The following is a 21563-nucleotide window of genomic DNA, read 5'->3' on the forward strand; positions in this document are numbered from 1 at the left end:
GACATAACTACACACCATGTAAGATCATGGAAAAATGGAATTTTGGCTCTGAAAGGTGTTTTTGATAGTTGAATCCCAACAGTGTCGCTCTGTGCTTCCTTTCTCTACTGCATGGAGTACATTTGAATAGAAAGAGGTGGAAGAAGAGACAAATTATGACCTTTGACAACACATTGAAACAGGAAGACTGAAACAAGATGTTCTCACTGACCATTCAACCCCAAACAAACTTGATGTGCAGTAGTTACCTGGAGGTATCCAAATTTGTTTTTCTTGGGGAGCAGGGCGGGAGGGGAAAAGTTTGGATCCCTACTGGAACTCCAGATTATGTCGGTTCCTCTAGTTATGCTTCAGCCTCATTTGGAGCTGAACAAAAGTTCTTCATTTTGCAGAAAGCTGAGGGTCTGCTACTGCAATTAATTATTTGGAAGATTCAAGGTAATCTTCACATCTGACATTTAAATTTGTGGAACATATGGTATACAATTTTTTGACACTTTAACGGTAGTTGTCATATTTAAAAATTATTTTAAATACTTTAGTATTTAAAAATTATTTGTAGGATCTCAGTCATACACACACCTATGTATGTGTTTACCTTCCAGCAAGTAAGCATTTTTTTTTCTACTTTCTATTATGTTTTTTGGGGATGGGCAAAAACCCAGTGGAATGAAACTCTGATTCTTGTCTTGAAAGCTGTAATTCCCTTTGAACAGAAAATGCAAAGTGCTCAATGAGAAAAAAGAAGGCAGAGACTTGCTATATTTTAGAAAAATTGGCAGAACATACATTGCTAGATGTATTCAAAGAAAGGTCATTCACTCTCTTTCGGGTATGAAAAGTTAAATACGGTGTATAATGCACTTGAGTTATCCTGCTATTGAAATTATGCAGGAATATATTATAGTTTATATAGATGTAAGTAATAGCAGGAGACTGGGATCAGTAGCTCATTATCTTCTACAAACACAGGATATAATCCTTGCCTCAAAGAGCTTACTACCTGCGCAGACAAAGACAGGCCAAGATTAAGATCAGAGGTCACAATACATAAGCAAATAGGACAGCATGAAGTTTGGATATACTTTGTAAGCTGGTTAATGATAGGAGAGCCCTTCTGATTTTTCTCTTTTAATACCGATATGGTACCCAGGATTTCTGTGGCATAATATGACCTACAACAGAAGGCTCTCGCAGAGGTACATTTGTAGGAGAAAGGAAAAAAAAAAAAAAAAAAAAAAAAAGACAGGCACTAAAATAGAAAACACTGAAGCATCTCAGGAAAGGGTGGGTCAAACCAAGTTTGAGATAACCAAGTAAACATCAATAAGCAGCAATTCTTTGGCATTTCTGCACATCTCCCATGCAAGAAAGTTTATGTGAGCGAGCAAGGGGCAGAAAGCGCTGACATAAGAATGGAAAAGCAGAAACACCCCTGTTTTCCCCATTAAATCTGTGCCTTTGAGTCAAACAAAGGCAAAAGTTCAGTTGCTTCAGAGGTACACCACCGCTGTTATTTTGTGACTTCGGAGACGACACAAGAGCTCTAAAGTTTTGTCACTAGCCATGGTAATGAGGAAGTATGGAAATAATCATTTGTGTTTGAGGTATGTACTTTCCCAATAACTACAGACACTATTTGAAAAGAAAAAAATAATTGAACCACAACTGACTTTCTTTAACAAAGCGTCACTGAGATGGATTAATGTGGTGCCTGTCCAAATGGGGCAGGTACATGTCTGTCTCTTGGGGCCTGATCCACAGAAGCCCCATAGAACCACAACGACCACTCTCGCTGTGCTGACCCTAGAAGTTCTCCAGGGATTCGTGGCTTGTTCAGTGCCTCACCCAGCAAGATCTTCCTCAGAGCCAGGCTCTCTTATCTTCTCCCCAAAGGCATTTAAATACTACGAGGGTGCTGCTCCGCCTTCCCTGTGCACCTCTGCTCTCCCTGACCCAGTACCAAAGCTTTCCTTTCTTTTGAACAGTGTGCTTGCTGGCAGACTGTGCAACTCAGAGTAGCTCTAGGGAAGTTCACAGGTAGATGCTCCTAAGGTCCCAAAGTACGAAAAAAAGATCCTTTGAGGATTCTCATATTTTAATAAAGAGAAAGTAACACCATGCAAAGGTGTACAGTCATGATGAGATTCTTGTGTCAAGATGCTCCTAAGGTCTCAAAGTACAAAAAAAAAGATCCTTTGAGGATTCTCATATTTTAATAAAGAGAAAGTAACACCATGCAAAGGTGTACAGTCATGATGAGATTCTTGTGTCTGTGTTAAGTGTGGCAGTCCAAATCACTAGTGGCTTTTACCACAATTACTTAATTTAAAGTAAAAAAAAATATATATTTTTTTTTTAAAGTCACAAATATATTTGGGTACATCAGTGATTAATACCTTTGGTATTTTCTACTCAGCAACACAGAATTGCCATTGACATATGGCAATATTACTCTATCTCTTTATAGTCACATGGCAAAACTACTCTAAAGGTAATATTAAACAAACAAACAAACAAACCGACCCACCCATCCCCTAGGAACAGGAAGTATTCAGCAACACAGAATTGCCATTGACGTATGGCAATATTACTCTATCACTTTATAGTCACAAGGCAAAACTACTCTAAAGGTAATTATTAAACAAACAAACAAACCAACCGACCCACCCATCCCCTAGGAACAGGAATTAAAAGAACAGGAGGAAAGCGAAGAGATTATTACTTCTACTTTCACATCTAATTGAATCACTCCAACATGCAGCCCTGTGCTCATTCGGGAGAGCTCCTTTTTCCAGGGGAAACTTTGGTGCTTTATGTTAAATATCTCATATAACAATGGATATTGACTCCTCCAATAAAAAAAAAAGTAAAAAAACTCTACAAATTTTAACACAGTTCCTCATAAAACAGTTTTGTCATGTCATTTAGCACATGAAACTTAGTACAAGCAAAAAAGCATTTCTGTTTACCAACTAAAATAACACAGTATCCTCATATTCTCTGTCCAGAGGCAGTATTTGAACGCAGCTCTTACAGCTTGGGATCTGTTTCAGTGTTAAAGCTCACACAAGAACTGGAAAATAATTATCAGATCATAGAAAGCAAACAGTCCATCGCTACTACTACTACTACAGGAAAGTGTGAGCCTTTCAACAGGCTCGGCGCTTGGAAAGTGCTGGCAAGCAGCCAGAAACACCACATACTCCTTCCCTACAAGCCCTATAGGTCTAAACCCCTCACAGTGATGAGCACTGGAGTTTCCCTCAGCATCACGTCGATGATTTACATAAGTAATTCCTCATCAGTTTGCAAAATCGGGTCTATGACAGCAGATAACTAATAGTCCTTACGAGCACTTTTCCCCAGCGTGAATACGGTTGAAAATATGGTTGTCAAAATCCTAGTAACAACCTTGTCTGTTAGTATCTCAGCGGGTCTTACCTCGGGGGAGTTCCCACACGTACTAGGGAACGTATGGACTCTGTGCATCGTTGTTGCAGTGCACTTGTCCTTTCTGCATCATCACTGCCTGCAACCCAGCCTAAAGCTGGCTTCTGGGGAGCGCACAGGAATAGTCAATAATCCTCCTTGATTAACTACATCCTGGCCTGCCGTGTGTGACCCAGCATAAAACCGGGTACCTCCGCAACACACACATGTGCGCTTCAGGAGGGGAACCACGGCCCCTCCTCCGGGATCTCCTCCACAACCTTGTCTGTTAGTATCTCAGCGGGTCTTACCTCGGGGGAGTTCCCACACGTACTAGGGAACGTATGGACTCTGTGCATCGTTGTTGCAGTGCACTTGTCCTTTCTGCATCATCACTGCCTGCAACCCAGCCTAAAGCTGGCTTCTGGGGAGCGCACAGGAATAGTCAATAATCCTCCTTGATTAACTACATCCTGGCCTGCCGTGTGTGACCCAGCATAAAACCGGGTACCTCCGCAACACACACATGTGCGCTTCAGGAGGGGAACCACGGCCCCTCCTCCGGGATCTCCTCCCCCCCTCCTCAGAAAGGGCAAAAAACCTCAAATGCAAAAAAAAAGGGCAAACTCCGCAATCACGGCAGCGAGTTTCGATTCACCTCGAGCTAGTTTCGGATGGAGAGGGAAGGAGGGAGGGAAGGAGGAAAAGGAGGAAGAGGTGCAGAGGAAAGCTGTCCCATGGTGGTGGTGGTGGTGGGGTCCCCCCATTCCGGGGGGGTCCCCCCATTCCAGCCCCGCGACCCGAGGGCTCTCCCGAACCCCCCACAACCCTCCCCCAGCCTTCATCCCTACCTCCGCCCGCCTCACCGCGCCGTTCCGCGCTGCTCCGCGGCTCCCTTGGTTACCGAGCACAACACGCCGCCCCCCCCACTCCCCGCTCCGCTCCGCCCCGCCGACCGGCAACGCAGGTGCGGGGGTGGGGAGATGGGCGGCCGTGCGGGGTTTGCGTGTGCGGGGCTGTGCCTCTGCCCTGCCCCTGCGGCGCTTCCCAGGCCCAGGCCGCGCTGTCACTTGTCGTCGTCGCCGCCTTCCTCCGCCCCCCCCCGGCTCCGCCGTGTCCCGGAGCCCGCTGTCCTTACGCGCATCGCGGGAGGCGGGGGATGCCCCGCAGCCCGCCCCGCTGCTTTCAATGCGGGGCAGCTCGTCCGGGGGATGCTGTGGCCGCGGGGAAGCGGGGGATGGAGCAGGGGGATGGAGCATCGGCCTCACCCCCGAGCCCAAACACCCCCGAGGTGCCCTCCTAGCGCGCAGCCAAAATACTTCTGGGAACCGAGCTGTCACTGCTAATGACTATTCCTGGTGGCATCCCTAGTGTTGCTGCCGGCGGTACGTATCGTTCTGGCGGGCATTACCTTTGGAGAAGGCTGCAGAGCATCACCGTGCACAAGGCGGGGAGCTGCACACGCAAAGTGGGACACCGGCTCTTACGTAAGAGCAGCAGGACAGAAATATTTGGAAGGAGCTGGCAGGGCGATCTGCCACTCTCCAGCCACGCTAGCCCTGCAACCCTGTTTAAGCCACCACTATCAAACGTGACTCTGCCTCCTCAAAAGGCATTGCATAAACCCCGAGACTCGGGTTTCCCCTCCTTCGTTTCTATCCTTAAAATTAAGGCTAGCTTCACGCAGGAAACAGGATATTTTTCTGCTTAAGTGATAGATCTCTAGTCTGTATCATTGGGAAAGGAAGCCACTCACACAGAGCTGAAATGGAGAAGTTGGGAGAAACAGTGTCCATGTATCTCCTAGTTTTCATCTTTTCTGGCACTGCTGCAGTGATTTTACAACATTAGCATGCAGGGTGTTTACTGAGGGGATGGATGAAATCTGAGTTAGGCAGCAGAGATCAGTCAGCATCAGCTCTTCCTTTACTGCTAGTCACGTTAACACCGGTGCTACCGTTGTGACATGAACACTTGTGGCACCTGTCCTGACACAATACAGTTACAGGTGACACGCTTGGAGCCAGGATTCTGTGTGAAAGAAACAGACATACCAGGAGTTACAGCAAGGAATCCTGTGAAACTGGGGGGTGCGTATCTAGGTCACCTCCATTCAGCCACAAAAATTTGCTTTTCCTCACAATGAGTGTAGCCAAGCATATTGTACTTGAAATTTTCCTTCTCTTGAGGGTTTGTATGTTTTTAATATTTTTTTTTGTGCAGGGGGGGAAGTGAAAAGCTGTCTTTGTTCAATGCTTTCTTACCTCTACTGTTTGTCCTGCTGCTTTGTCTTACCTCATGTCAATTGCAGCATCAAAGATGGCAAAGGAAGTGAACACTGACATGTTTCTGTGTTTCCACATACATCTTTTTTTTACTGAATAAATTCATCACTTTGCTGTCTCTTTCAGAAAATGCCATTTTATTTCATGTTCCTGGGTTAAGAGTATGAGTATTACCATGAGAGAGAACACCTTCACTACAAAAGCTTAGCCTTCATGTAATACTACTACTATCATCTGAAGCAATTTAGTCAAGAAAAGTACTTGCTAGTGGAAGCTTCCTTCATTCTCTAAATTGCAGCACTATATGCTGCACTATAAGTTTCAAATATTCAGCTAAAATGATTGATGTGTGTTCTGCTTACCAGTTGTAGCGGGAAACCCACAGAAACCTTGCTGATTCCTGTATGGCTATTTTGAGTTTAATACGCAGAAAAGAAGATGTGGCTTATTTAAATCCCTTCCTCTTTGTATATTACACAAGAATGCAATGTCATTCCAATTCTTCCTATTTATTCTCATACAAAATAATGAACTCCAGCTGTGGAAGTAAGTGAAGTCCACCTTGTATGAAAAATATATTCCAAACGAAGGTGGTAACCATTGTAAGCTTCACTGCACTTATTCAGATTTTTTTTTTTTTTTTACTAGGAAAAAAAAACCTCTTTAAGTATCCTGGGGACAATGCAGTACAATTTATCACCATCACCTTTCTTATTTTCTTTTTAATTGTTAAAAAAAACCCACAAACTGCGACTGTTGCTGCTAGGGTGTTTGTAGGATGCCCTTCTGGAAGGAAAGGGTATTTCATTTGCTATTATATAGCAGTTCTGGCAAAGGGTTACCTCACTTTCCACACATGCTCTCACATGATGGTGGGGAATTTTCAGAAAGGAAAAGCTAGAAATATGTTCAGATATTTTTATTCATTTTACATTAATGACATTCTTACTCTAAGCATATGCTTGACTCCTCTGTGATTTTAAACATACTTAATGTTAAGTGATCCTATTAAATGAGGACTCTTTACTAGATGTTGTCATTGATGTCATGAAATAAATATTACTTCCAATGTGGAAAAAAGAAAGAAAAGAAGGAGTACCACAGGCTATTAGAGTCCTCAAACTGTGTTAAAAGCAAATTATTTAGCGTGCAGCACACATCCAGGACCACTCAGGTAAGAGGGCCTCAGCTAAGCAGAGGTGGCAGCCAGATGAACTGCCCTGGTGGACAAGTCTGGCCAGAGGCTGGTGTCCCTCCTCTAACAACCCCCACTTCTGAGTACCCTGATAAAGCATTACAAACCACAAGGAAATACTGCCAGCGTCACCAGCGCTGGCTCTGTGTCACGGGTGACATGGCACCCACCACAGAGAGCTGCTGCTTTTAGCCAAGACACGAGTGTGGTTTTTGGCACTGAAGAATTCAGGGTGCTCTTCCTCAGAAGAGATATACAGTCTTTAAAGGAAGTAAAGTAACGTTTCGGTTTGCCTCACCGCTGTGCCACTCTGTGCTTGGCCCAATTCTGCTCACCAGACTTCAGGGAAGATCTAAACCAAGTAGACAATTCAGAGGACAGCCATGAGAATGGTGGAAGGTCTAGAAGGCATGATCCAGAAGAAAAGACTGAAATAGCTGTTTAATCTAGGGGTTAGAAAGCGATGAGATGTATAAAAACATTCAAAACCATAGAGAAGCACTACAAAAGGAAGGGAATAATCTCTTCCCAGTGCCCTCAGTGCATAGGACAAGAAGTAATGTGCCTGCCGTGCAGCAGGTGAGATTGTCATATCAGAAATGAAAATTTGAGGAGGAAATAAAGCTTGGCGCCACACACCATAAGGAGGAAGTGAAATTTGCATCACGGGAGATTTTAAAGTACAGACTAGACAAGTGTCTTCCTGAAAAGCATTTTTATGTTTTTGATACTTTGTCAGGGTGAAGAACAGGATATCCCTTTAGGTGTCTTGATTTCTTCCAAGTCCATTTTCTGTGTCTCTGAAGGTTGAGGCTGGTTTGAGCCAGAGAGCATACCTCTCTTTCTGCAGGTTTTTCAGCAAACAGTGGTTGCCACTTCCTGTCCTGAGCTGTCGCACGCTATCGATGTGCAACGTTAGAACGTGGCCACACACCTCCTGAGAGATGCATGAGGTTCTACATCTCCTTTTCATGCACTGTACCAAGGACAGATGGATAAGTTGTATAACTCTATGAATTTTTCTACATAAACGTTTTGTATATTGTGTGTAAACGTATTTGCGTATGTTTACGTTTTATGCTTAAATGTAACAAAGCTTGGTGAACAAACTTTGACACGAAATTGAAGATACAATTAGAAGGCAGGGAATGTATTCTCTCTGACATGAATTATACTGAATTACATGATGTATAGCAGCAGACCATTTAACTTTTCCTTGCATTGTGCTGAAATGAATGAAAGCAATGGGATGACATTACACAAAAGTGAAGTGGGAGTAGAAAAAAAAAAAAATCATCTGCTAAACTAGAATATAATACCATGGTATACGATATGTTCTTGTAAGTGAAGTTATCAAAACTTCTAACAGCTTAGAGATGCCTAATTAGGATTTAAAGCTCTGTAGATGTACAGAATAAGCTCAGTCTAGCATATGGCAAGAGTCGAGCTAAAACAAATGTCATTTATTTCTAATGTTAGTCACCTCATTATTGTCAAGAAGCTCATTATATCTATTTGAAATTTATTGTTGTGCCAATTTTTCCTCATTTATGCTTTATAAGTTGCACTAAATTGGAAAACATTTCTAAAAACTCAAACTCCTAAACAACCCAATGAAAAGTGGACACCCCAGTATTGTTTAAAATTGGACTAAAGGGTTATTCTTTCAAGAGCATAAAAAAGCAGAGATAATACTGATCTAAAAATTATGTACATTCTGCTGGGAGCTGCCAATCCTGTAGTGGAATAGCAGCAGGGCTGGCACAGCTCCACATCCTCACGTCCAGCTGGCAGGGAGGCTGAGTGTGCACCCAGACTCACCATATACATACACACATACACATGGCTGTATGCACAGTATGTCAGGGACAGGAAACACAGACACCCATTAGCACAGACATTAATGACAGGACCAGCCAAATTCTGTTCCTCTTTTTGGCTCATGAGAGCAAAAACCCGTTATTGGAAAATATATACACATACATCCGCAAAGCTTGGATCCCTCCAGCCCCTGACTTCAAGCACTCAATCTGGCCAATGCCTTGCTCCTGGATCCCAGTAGTCCCAGCTGCCAGCACCTGGGCATGACAGCTCATCCCCTTCCACATACCCCACTCCCCATCACCCCTCTCAAAGGGCTGGCCTTAGACATTTGGTTTCTCTAACAGTTGACTCCAGGCTCCTCTCCTCTCCCATTTGTCCCTCACACAGACACACCCCCCCCACAGAAAAGTATCTCCTGCAGCTGGTCCAGACCTATGGCCTCACCAAATCTCACAGTGTTGCCTCCCAGTAGCCAGCTCTCAGACCCCCAGGTCTTTCCAGTATTACAGACACTCCAATATTTGGCTCCTTGGCTTCATATCCCGCTTGCCAGCTGATGGACTTTTATGTTTGTTAGTGATGGGCTGCATTAAAAGAAGCATGACCAGCATGTTGAGGGAGGTGATTCTCCCCCTCTACTCTGCTCCAGTGAGACCTGTAGTACTGCATCTAGCTCTGGAGCCCTCAGCACAGGAAAGACACGGACCTGTTGGAGCTGGTCCAGAGCAGGGCCACAAAAAGGCCACAAAAAGGATCAGAAGGCCTCTCCTATGAGGACAAGCTGAGAGAGTTGTGGTTGTTCAGCCTGGAGAAGAGAAGGCTCCAGGGAAATCTTATTGTACTTACAGGGGGCTTGAAAAAAGGTGGGGACTAATATTTTAGCAGGGCCTGTTGCCATTGGACAAGGGGTAATGGTTTTGAACTAAAAGAGGGATGATTCAGACTTGATATAAGGAAGAAGTTTTTTCCAATGAAGGTAATGGAACAGGTTTCCCAGAGAGATGGCAGATGGCTCATCCCTGGAAACATTCCAGGTCATGTTGGACAGGGCTCTGAGCAACCTGAGGTAGTTGGAGATGTCCCTGCTCATTGCAGGGCGGTTGGACTAAGATGACCTTTAGAGGTCCCTTCCAACCCAACCCATTCTATGATTCTATAGACATTCACACCCACATACACTCTATGTGTTCTCCAGTCTCTCCAGGCGCTGGCAGCAGAGATGGATGGGCCCCTGTGGCCCCAGTCCCTGCACACAGAAAAGGGAGCCCCTCACCCAGGGAAATAGCTAGAAATGGAGTTTAGCGAGAAGCCGGGACAGACTGCACTGATCGGGTGCAGGCAATGGCCAGACACCAGTACAGACCAGCAGCCTGTCGACAGGACATGTTTTAGTCCCTTATCCCTCCATTTCCCCACACTCCTCCACCTGCTCTTGTACCACCAGGCTCCTCTGTGTTGTGGAAGTGAAGTTTTAAACACACAACCTAACATTTTTTAGCGATGCTTCAGCTTAAAAAAATAATCCCTTTAAAAATTCAGATGGAACATGATGAAAGTAACGTGCTGAAAAGTGCCATGAATCAGGAGTACAAAGCAAAAACGATCGGGTAGCGCCACCGTGTGGACTAAATCAGGAAGTTCTTTCCTTTGGTGCTAGGCTAAAAAGATGCTGCAGGAACAGACCAGGAAACTCTCAGCTACCAAAACTTCAGTTATTTCTAATTTCCTCACATTCTAAAAGAGACAAGATGTCTTCGTCAACTGTGCCTTTGAACAGCACTGGGCAGAATTTCAGCTGGGACCAAATCTCAAGCAAACATGGACAAACATCAGGAAAAGTCATAAACACTTGATGAATTATTATGTAACACTAGGCAGAATAATTGCATTTCTTCACTTGTTCAGAACTGCATGTGTTAAAAGAAAAATAATTTAGCTTAAAATATAAAGAAATTAAAACACTTACTTTTCTGACATCCAATACTAAAGTCAAACAGCAATTCCTTGTGGTAAAAGGAATAACCAAGACTGAAACCACAGGGTATGTCAGTGGTGACAGTAAAAGGAGGAGTTAAAGACTAAAGTAAAAGACTAACCTGGTAGGAAGACAAGGCTTACAGGAACATTGGGGACACAAGAACATGCAGAGGTGCTGCATGAGGTCTAATCTGAAAGGACATATAAAGAGAAATGGAGAGCAGAGGGTTTAATAAGGGGTGGGAAGCTTGATGTGCCACCTGAGGCTGCTACAGCACCTGAGAGGAATAAACCTGATGGTGCCAAGACACGTGAAGGAAGATGAAATCAGTCAGTATGGGAAAGCATTATTTTTTAAAGAAGAATTGTTTTTAAAACCTCTGCTTTATTTCAGTTTTTCCAAGCAGTCTATGGGTCTAGTGTGAGACTTATCTCCCTTATTGTACAATATCTACCTGGAGGAAATCCCAGTTCCATAATTTTTCATGACCTGTAATCAACATATTTAGGATTCTTTTCTATCACTGTCATTACTTGACTATTGAGTGACTGGTAGTCAGTGACTATTCTCTGTCACTATCATTATGTTTGCAGTTCCAAATCTATATTTGCTGATTTCTATACTGGTCTTGATTCACAATGTATCAAAAAACTATTAAAAAAGAAATAGTTTAAATATGTCAAATACTTTAAATCACAAGGCATGTATCTGAGCCACTGTATACTATGTGTGAGTGAAAGAATTTTTCTGAAGTCTTTCCTGACCTCATTTTGAATATATCTTAAACTCATTAGGTAAGAGAAGCATCTTAGTATTCATGAGAACTTAAACAGGCAGAAGTCTGTCATCTCTGTGCAATTAATCTTATCAGATATTATTTTCTACCTTTTGATGTTGACTAGTAGAACCAGAAGTTCTTCTGAACAACGTCAGGATTCTTCTATGAGACATCCATGCTTTTCATCATGATCATTTTCATTCAGGAGCAAGAAACTCTAAGCCTTGTGAAATAACACATAATGAATAGGAAACTTGATTTTTTCTTTGCAAAACTGAAGCATAGAGAGGCTTTTTTTTTTCAGATAGTGTTGTTTAAAACAATATTACAACTTTTGTAAAAAAAATGCTTATTTAAAAGAACAGTTTTAAGAAGAAAGAATATGACAGAATACAGAGACAGTGAAAAACAATGGCACACAAATCTCACACATGCAGAAACAGACAGGGATTTGACTAAGAACAAACACTTTTTGAATGGATAGATCAAATCTAAGAATGAAATTATAAGATTTCTAATTGGCCTGTAGAAACGCCAAGCAATACTGAAAAAATAAGTTAACCTGCCTACAAAATGTCTGTTTTCCAAAACTATGTGTTAACCATCTCTTGGCTTTAACTGTGTCTGTCCAATGTTTCAAAATGTTGTGCTTTATCCTAAAGGTGGCTGCATTTCATGTGTCATTCATCCCTACGACTTCTAAATATTTTTTCACTGGCTGTTTCCTGGGTTTAACCGTGTCAAGGAGTATATTAGGCAATTTCTAGACTACAGCTCTTTGCACTGCAATCTTTATTCCAGAAAATACTGTGCCACAATACAACAACACAGAATGTAGTTAAAATTCATCTCATTGATTATTCAGTAAATATGTTCCTCCACTAGGACAAAAAGTCCGCAGAGAAAGCCTTTCTCACTACCTCACTGCTTTGGGTGAATATCTTTTCCTGTCTAGAGCAAATAATTGCTAAATGGTGTGCTTGGGAGGAGAAACAAGCTTTTAGGAAAGTGCTTCTCTTGACAAAAATCTTTCCTAGCTGTGTCTGTCTAACGTCAAAAAATTTAGATTTATAGCTGAAAGAGAAGACCAGACAAACCGCTGATTATTTATATCCTTACAGTGTTTTCCTTTAAATTGACAATAACATCTTTTCTAAAACCAGTTCCCCTTATTTTGGGGAGCACTATGCACTTTGATTTCAGTAGTGCTATTTGCAGATGCCTGTCAGAGTCAAATTTATGGGATTAAAGCCCAGATGCTTCTAGCTCCTCTGTGCTTCTCTCTGGAGATTTTGTTCATTGCGAGTTCTCCAGAGACAGATTTTTTTGTTGTTTCCACAGTTTTTACAGGGGGAGTTCAGAGCAGATATAAAATACTACTGGGTCAGACTAGCCTGATTTTGTGGTCAGGTTGCACTGGTGGGGGTGATGACACCAGCCACTGCTTTAATTAACACCTCTGACTCCAAAGTGGAGCACTCCAGAGATAAAAGAGCATCCTGCTACAGATTTACCTGGACAGCCAGTGCTCTGCAGCATAGCCTTGCTACAGGCTCATATCCTCTGGACACAGAAAAGAGTTAGAAATATGGTCAGCAGTGGCTCACTAGTGTAAGAGTTACGTAGAGCTCACCATATCTGCCTTTCTCACTGAAATCTTTCTTGTCATTTGTTCCTGCCCAGGCTGTGACAGCTCCAAGTCACTCTGTGGTTTTCCATTCTTCAGCGTTTCAATATTATAAGCCTCAGGAGTTCAGATATAAGGATGAAGAAACAAATGGTACTGAGGCATTTTTAATTCATTTTTGGGTCTGTATTTTAATTCAGGAGCTCCCCCTACCTCATTCCAATGCATTTTTTGTTTTGCCAGTTTCTGGCAGAACACAGGGTTAAGTACAAGGCTCTGAAACTTTGCTACACTATTAACCACAAACCTGATAACGTGTCCAGTGGTCCAACAATCTTGCACCCTCTGTGGTCTCACCAATACCTGTGTTGATCCAGCTGAACCTGAAATCTGATCCTTAATGTCAGGCAGAGCCTACCAAGATCTTCTGTCCTCCAATCTATGCCTTAACTTGTAGCTTTAGAGATGAGCCACCTGATAATTTTCAGAGTAGACTAGGAAGGACCCAGAGTTGATCTTCTCTGAATCCTTGGGATTTTTCTGCTTTATGTTGTCTTCTGATGATAATCCTACTAGATGGTTCCCATCTCTCTTCTATTTTCTCATCTCAAGGTTCCCAGCCCAGCTCCAGTCAGCTCAACCCATTCCAAGAAAAATCCAGATTTCTTTCTGTAGCTGAGGAGTAGGAATATAAATTCTTGCCTACTTAGTTTATTGACTCTTCTTCTAAAAAAGGCAGCAGTAAATGATTAATTAGCCAGTCAGAGGGTATTTTCTTTGATAGTATCTGAAGATCAGATGTAGGTTGTCATCACCAAAGCAGAATCTTTCATAATATGTTCCTGAGGGCTGGCAACATTTCTTGTTTCAAAAGACATGCAACCATCTTTATCTCTACTATCTTTGTCTTCAGAACTGGAAAGTGGAAGCATTGTTGCTGACATAATTCCCCTATTACTGTTTTCTCTTACCATTTCTTGCAGTTGCCTAGCTAATGAAATCTCCACAATATTACCTATTTTTTAAAATCTTAATCCATGCCCTGTCATGACAGTCTTATTTATGCCTTAGGACTTTTCCCTGATCAGTCCAGAGCTTTTTGGTTAGAATCAGGTGATCTTAATTGAAAGGGTCAGCTGTCATTTCTGGTGTATGCCCCTCAATTCCACATTTTAGTCCTACTGAATGCTTGCTTTCTGAAGTGTGACTGACCCATGTCAAGTAGTCATATTGTTGACTGCTTTACTTTTGTAAGCTGTATGCTTTTACATTTGTAAGCTTTCATAATTTTATTTCCTGAATTTTTTCAATTGTTCAGATCATCAGTTTATGTCACTATAATTCAATTTACTGGTGTGTCTTTCTACATGCTAAAAATCTGGTTCAGAAGCGTTACATTGGAGAAGTGCTCATCTCTCAAGTCTTTTCCAGAATAAATTGGGAGTAACTCTACTGAAAGTTTTATCAGTGTAAAACTGAAACCATGCATGAAAGTGTGCATGAAACCAATATTCAGCTCCTTGTACTTACTGGTAAATTATTTTCTACATCTGGAGTTTTTGTAGTCACTCTGTGCTTGGATGCTTGTGTCCACAACTCCTGGCTCTTACAGCTCAAGATTTATTAAGCTTACTCTCTATAATAGCAAGCCATCTGAGAGCAGTAAAAATTAATGACCTGCAATAGAAAATGGTTAAATTAATTATTCACCAGTTTCCAAAGGGCCATAATTGTATTTCCATTCTCTGTGGAGCTCTCCGATTAGCTTGCTGTGGGGTTGGGGTGCTCAGCGGCGTGGAAGCTCCAAGTACAGATGTTTGTGTGGGTGCTCAGGAGAGAGGGAGCAGTGGGGATTGTCAGGGGTGGCTAGGATGGCCATCTGGGGCAAAGGACTGGACGTTTTGTGGCTCTGAGGCACGCTGGGATGTCTAGATCTGCTGTAGTAAGAAGGAAGGGATATCTGGAAGGAACGGGTAGTGTGGTCTTTGATCAGAGCAAAAGTTAGCACGCTGGGATGCCTAGATCTGCTGCAGTAAGAAGGGATATCTGGAAGGAACAGGTAGTGTGGTCTTTGATCAGAGCAAAAGTTTGGGAGGGAAATTCTCTGGGACTTATGAGTATGCTGAGGGAAATACAGCTTCCTTGACATGGCACTTTTCTTTTTTTCCCACTAAAAACTGATCCAGTTTGCTTTTGGCTACTTCTCTGCTTAAACTGAGGTGAGAGGCAAACAGGTTGCTGCCAGCACCTTGTCTTCACAGCAGTCAGTGAAGGGCCTGCTCTGAATGAACCACAGCTTGACACACAAGGGGAGATTGACAGACCTGCCAAATACACACCCTGAGAAATGCCTTTAAACCTCAAATACTGCTGTCAGAGGAAGGGCAAAGAAAATCATCAAAAGGAAAAATATCAATGATTCGAGCCTTGGGCTTTTGCTTTTCCCTACCATGTTTTCCTGTAGAGTACAGGAAACAAGCATTTGCACAACAAAGAAAAAATGCAAATCGCCTAGTCTCACTGTAATTCGTTTGTACAGTACTTAAGTACAGCAGAGTTGTTATTGCCATGTGGGATGCCTTGGGGAAACTATAATCAGTATAATAAATAATAACAAAACCAAGCAAGGTAAGTTGGCATACAGGGCATTGCCCGTGGACTTTATAGTCCTCAAAACCTTTACTTAGAGTGTTATGAGGCATTGTGGCACTCTTTGTACTTTTCTGGGTGATTAATCTTTGCTTTATATGCTTTGGACCATTTTGACATCACGTACATTTTAATTTTCCTTGGGCAATTCAAAAGTACTGTAACAGAGAAATATCAGTCCAGCTAATTTCCTCATGAGCTGCATGCCAAGCCTGTTGGATTTACAGGAATAAATTGATGCCCCACAACTATGGTGTGATCCTGTCAATCAGAGGAAGGGAAGATTAAACATTCATGACTACTGAAAGGCAATTTCCTTCAATTGTTCATCATGCCTCCATTCTTAACCTTCCCCATAGGTTTTCCTCTTGCTCTAAACTTCAGAAAAGGTTTTGGTTTTTTAGAACTTTTTTTATGTTACTAGTAAACTGGTGAAGGGGAACATAATGATCATATATTTGCTGTTGTTTTGCTTCACATTATTCATTTGCCTATGATGTGACTCAGAAAGCAGATTTTTACTGTCATAAGCCATTTGCCTAGAAAAATGAAAGAGGAATTTTCAATTTGTTCATCTGTCAAACAAATGCAGTCATGAAAATTAAGCAGTATTCCACAGTAAACCTAACTAAATTAAACCAAAATGATATCTGTTGTGGCATATGATTCCACAAAGACTATTTTTCATAACTAGCCTCATAGACCAGATATAGGTCTGGAAAAAATAATGAAGTAATCCAGGTGTAACACATTAGAATAGGAAAAATCCTGTTATAAATTGGTTCTGAAATACTATTTATTTTTTTTAGCATTGGAATCTATAGAAGAAGTAGCTTGGAAACAGACTTGCTGAAAACATATAGACAGTAATGATTTTGTTCCTACCATCATTCTCATCTCATTTTTGGAAGATATTTCAGATATACAAAAGATATAAATACACTCTAAATGCTTATCTGCCCATGTCACACCTATTATGATATCTCAGTATGTGTAGGGATATTTTCATTAGTAACAATGTGTTTGGATTAGGCTCTTATCTAACACACATAATGAAAAGACAGCAGGGAACAGTTTCTGCTAAAATGAATATAAAATGGGTCCCAGAAACATACCCTGAACGCAGTGTGCTATGTTTCTTGGTGTTCCAAACTGCATGACAAAATGAAGACCATGTCAATGGTAAGTCCTAGTTTGTGTCCCAGCAAAAGGATTACTCTTACCAGGGGCAGCAACACTGCAGAGGTACTGAACATCCACACAGATCTGCTGATGTACAACTCCACATGCAAACAGTAGCACACAGGAATACTTTTCACCGTTCTAAGGCAATGCCACATGATGAGTCCAGTCCATTAAATTCTACGTGACAACCTGGGACAAATACCATTCTGTTCCTAAACAGTTCATGCAATATAAAGGTAAAAGAGACACCCACCTGCTGCTCACACCAGCAACCTGATGTCTGTGAAAGACAAGACGTGTCTCTCAGTTTGAACAGATATAGTTATATCTGTGAACAGTATTTTTCAATGACATTAAATATTTCAGACCACCCTAGGGAGTGGGGAAAATGGATGTCATTTCATTCCATCTTTTTAACAGCAGGTATGACATAATACAACAGTGAGAGATTTCTCTTTTTTTTGTGCAATGATGGGAGCTGGATGCAAAATTTACAGCTCAACTGTAGAGCTCTATCAGTTACTATGAAAATACTATGATTTTGCTGTTGTACTGAATTGTGTTTGGGTGTTATTTCTTTCACTCCCCTTACTTGGCCTCTTTCTTGTTGGGCAGTAGAAATAATAGGATGGTAATCTGAATTGAGGTAATGATTCTACTAAATGTCATGCTTCACCACCTCAGGTCTCAGGATGTTAAGGGGTGGAGAACTGGGTAGGAAGACTCAGAGGTCTACCGACCTGTCCTTTTACCTCTAGCATCATAGCTGAAGACAAGGAAATGCTGTACTCTGAGGACATAATGGCAAATCTGTTTGTTAGATTGCAAGTTTGTGCAAAATTGGCAAATTTCGGTATTGGAAAAAAAAATTCTACATTTTTCAAAGCGTATTGGTGGATTTCACTTTCATCTGCTGAGCAGGAAGTGGTTCACAGGATGCATTTGTAGGAGAACAGAGAACCAAGAGGGATTTTTGGGATTGCTGACTCCTGACTTTCTGTTAGACCCAAAGAGCTCATCTTTGCCCCCTTCCTGTTTCACCTCCTTGTGTCCCCAAGGGTGACCACTGTAACCTGGTGTACAGCTGGACCCACACAAGCCCCATAACACCAACTCTGGGTACCACACTCCCTAGCTACTACTTGGCTGTGGGAATACAGTGTAGAGATGCTAAAACCCGCCTTTGCCCACACGACTTAGCACTGTTGCTTCTAGCAGAACTCGCTGCCCCCCTTAAGTTTTTAGTTATATAAACCTGGATCAAACAAAATTATTTTCTCTCTGGCCTTAAGTTTAACCAGTGCTGAAATGCATTAAGGTAAACTATATACTGCTGTGTACCCTTTTTTAATTCCCAACCCCTCATTTTCCCACTGACATATAAATATGCAAATACAAGTTTGATATCACAAAAATATCATGAAAAACATCAGTAACCTGAAAGTGTGTACCTGCGGAGGGCTGTCAATGAGGGACCTTATTTTTATGTTATGTCCTTAGGATTTCACACCTCCCAAAAGTACTGAATCTCTGAAATTCTCACGCATTTCCCACCCCCCACCCACAATTCTTCTGAAAATTCGGGAGAAAAAAAAAGTAACATCTAATACACACCTGAAAAACAAAGGTGTTTTCTGAGATGATGTTTCACCAGCCACATTTTTCTTCATTCATTCCAGGCATATAATATGAAAAGATCCAACATGTGGAAGCAGGTTATTTAACTATTTGGGTAAACTGAAGAAATCCGCTGTTTGATCTTGAAGAGGATTGAAGTGAGTCATTAAAAGGCAGTAAATTCAGGCCGTTGTTTCTGTCTTTGTCACATTATGAGCAGCCTTGAAAATGAACAATTTGATGGGAGACAGCAACATTTTTCATCACTGCTCAAAGAACAAAAATTCCTGAGTTTTTCTTCATGTATCCGGAGAGCTGTAAAACTAACCAAGGACAAATATGAGGCTGCTGAAATATGAAACAATTAAAGGAAATCCCAGCCTAAATCTTAATCTCCAGATGGAAAGTGTAAAAAAAAAAAAAGAAGAAAAAAAAAAGTTTCACTGGATGCTCATTCTACTCTTTTATTTTTTTTTATTTTTTTTTGATGGATGGGGTTCATGAAGAAGAATTCTGTATATATATACCCATGTTTCCTCAAAAAGTGCCAGTAACAGTAAGCAGCTGAAAAACTGAAAAGTAGTTTTCAGCAAGTTGCTTTAAAATTCTGTTTACGGTGTTCCTTTTTTGCTTCTAGTGACAGTGGTATGACCCTTCTGTCTGGCAGTGATTGACAGTAGCTGGGTTCAATTTGTAGAATGATCATACTCAAACATCATTAACATGCCTGGCCAGCTGAAAAAATGATTTCAACTAAATTTATCTCTATGCACCCACTAAAATTTCTCTCCACTGTACGTGTTTTGTTAAACAGAAAAAATCAGGGGTTTATGGAAGCCAAAGGAAAACAGAAGAATCATAACATATCAAGGAGGAAATCATAAATGCCAAAGAGAAAGCAACTGTTGTCCCCAGAACAGGCTGACAATGGTGCCAAGTCCTTCCCCTGCAGCTGCACATGGCCAAGGAAGCTGGTGACTCTTCACCTTCCGGCACTACCTTACATACTTACAGTTTGGTTGCCTGTGATTTTTCTAATACATTAGAAAAATATATGAAGATACCCATCACATTTTTTCCCCCTGAAAGTTCTCTTTATTCAGGGATTAGGGCTTGTAATGTTGTAAATTCAAAGTATCATCTCCCCTCATTTAATCAATACATTAAAAAACTTTAAGGACAGAATTGAATTCCTCAGTTCCTCTTTTCAAGGGGTAAAAGGCTGCTCATTTTATTGGAATTGAAGTCACATCAGCAATGTATTTGGCACCTCGTCCTCTACGTACCTCTGTCTCCTGTCAGTCAGAAGTGACAGTGCAAAGCTTTTGGACTTATGCAAAGCATTTGACACTGTCCTGCATGATATCTTGGTCTCTAAATTGGAAAGACATGGATTTGATGGATGGACTACTCAGTGGGTAAGGATCGGGCTGGATGGTCACAATCAAAAAGTTGCGGTCAGTGGCTCTATGTCCAAGTGAAAACCAGTGATGAGTGCCATTCCTCAGGAGTGGGTATTGGGACTGGTGCTGTTCAACCCTTTGTCAGTGACATCAATGGTGGGTTGAGTGCACCCTCAGCAAGTTTGCTGACAGCACCAAGCTACATGGTGAGGTTGACATGCTGGAGGGAAGGGATGCCATCCAGAGAGACCTGGACAGGCTTGAGAGGTGGGCCCGTGCAAACCTCATGAAGTTTAAGGCCAAGTGCAAGGTCCTGCACATCGGTCAGGGCAATCCCAAGCACAAATATGGCCTGGGCAAAGAATGGATTGAGAGCAGCCATTAGGAGAAGGAGTTGGGGATGTTAGTGGATGAGATCAACATGAGCTGGCAATGTGCTCTTGCAGCCCAGAAAGCCAGCCATATCCTGGGCTGTACCAAAAGAAGCATGGCCAGCAGGTCCAGGGAGGTGATTCTACCTCTCTACTCTGCACTGGTGGGATTCCACCTGGAGTACTGTGTCCAGCTTTAGAGTCCTTATAGCACAAGAAGGATGTGGATCTGTTGGAGTGGGTCCAGAGGAAGGCCCCAAAGATGATCGGAGGGCTGGAACACCTGTCCTACAAGGAAAGGCTGAGATAGTTGGGGTTGTTCAACTTGGAGAAGTGAATGCTCTAGAGATAATCTTGGTCTCTAAATTGGAAAGACATGGATTTGATGGATGGACTACTCAGTGGGTAAGGATCGGGCTGGATGGTCACAATCAAAAAGTTGCGGTCAGTGGCTCTATGTCCAAGTGAAAACCAGTGATGAGTGCCATTCCTCAGGAGTGGGTATTGGGACTGGTGCTGTTCAACCCTTTGTCAGTGACATCAATGGTGGGTTGAGTGCACCCTCAGCAAGTTTGCTGACAGCACCAAGCTACATGGTGAGGTTGACATGCTGGAGGGAAGGGATGCCATCCAGAGAGACCTGGACAGGCTTGAGAGGTGGGCCCGTGCAAACCTCATGAAGTTTAAGGCCAAGTGCAAGGTCCTGCACATCGGTCAGGGCAATCCCAAGCACAAATATGGCCTGGGCAAAGAATGGATTGAGAGCAGCCATTAGGAGAAGGAGTTGGGGATGTTAGTGGATGAGATCAACATGAGCTGGCAATGTGCTCTTGCAGCCCAGAAAGCCAGCCATATCCTGGGCTGTACCAAAAGAAGCATGGCCAGCAGGTCCAGGGAGGTGATTCTACCTCTCTACTCTGCACTGGTGGGATTCCACCTGGAGTACTGTGTCCAGCTTTAGAGTCCTTATAGCACAAGAAGGATGTGGATCTGTTGGAGTGGGTCCAGAGGAAGGCCCCAAAGATGATCGGAGGGCTGGAACACCTGTCCTACAAGGAAAGGCTGAGATAGTTGGGGTTGTTCAACTTGGAGAAGTGAATGCTCTAGAGATACCTTATAGCAGCCTTCCAGTATCTGAAAAAGACCTACAAGATAGCCAGAGAAGGACATTTTAAAAGGGCATGTAGAGATAGGACAAGAGGTAATGGCTTCAAACTGG

Source organism: Calidris pugnax, unplaced genomic scaffold (assembly GCF_001431845.1).
Source record: "Calidris pugnax isolate Ruff unplaced genomic scaffold, ASM143184v1 scaffold24, whole genome shotgun sequence".
NCBI classification, from domain to species: Eukaryota; Metazoa; Chordata; class Aves; order Charadriiformes; family Scolopacidae; genus Calidris; species Calidris pugnax.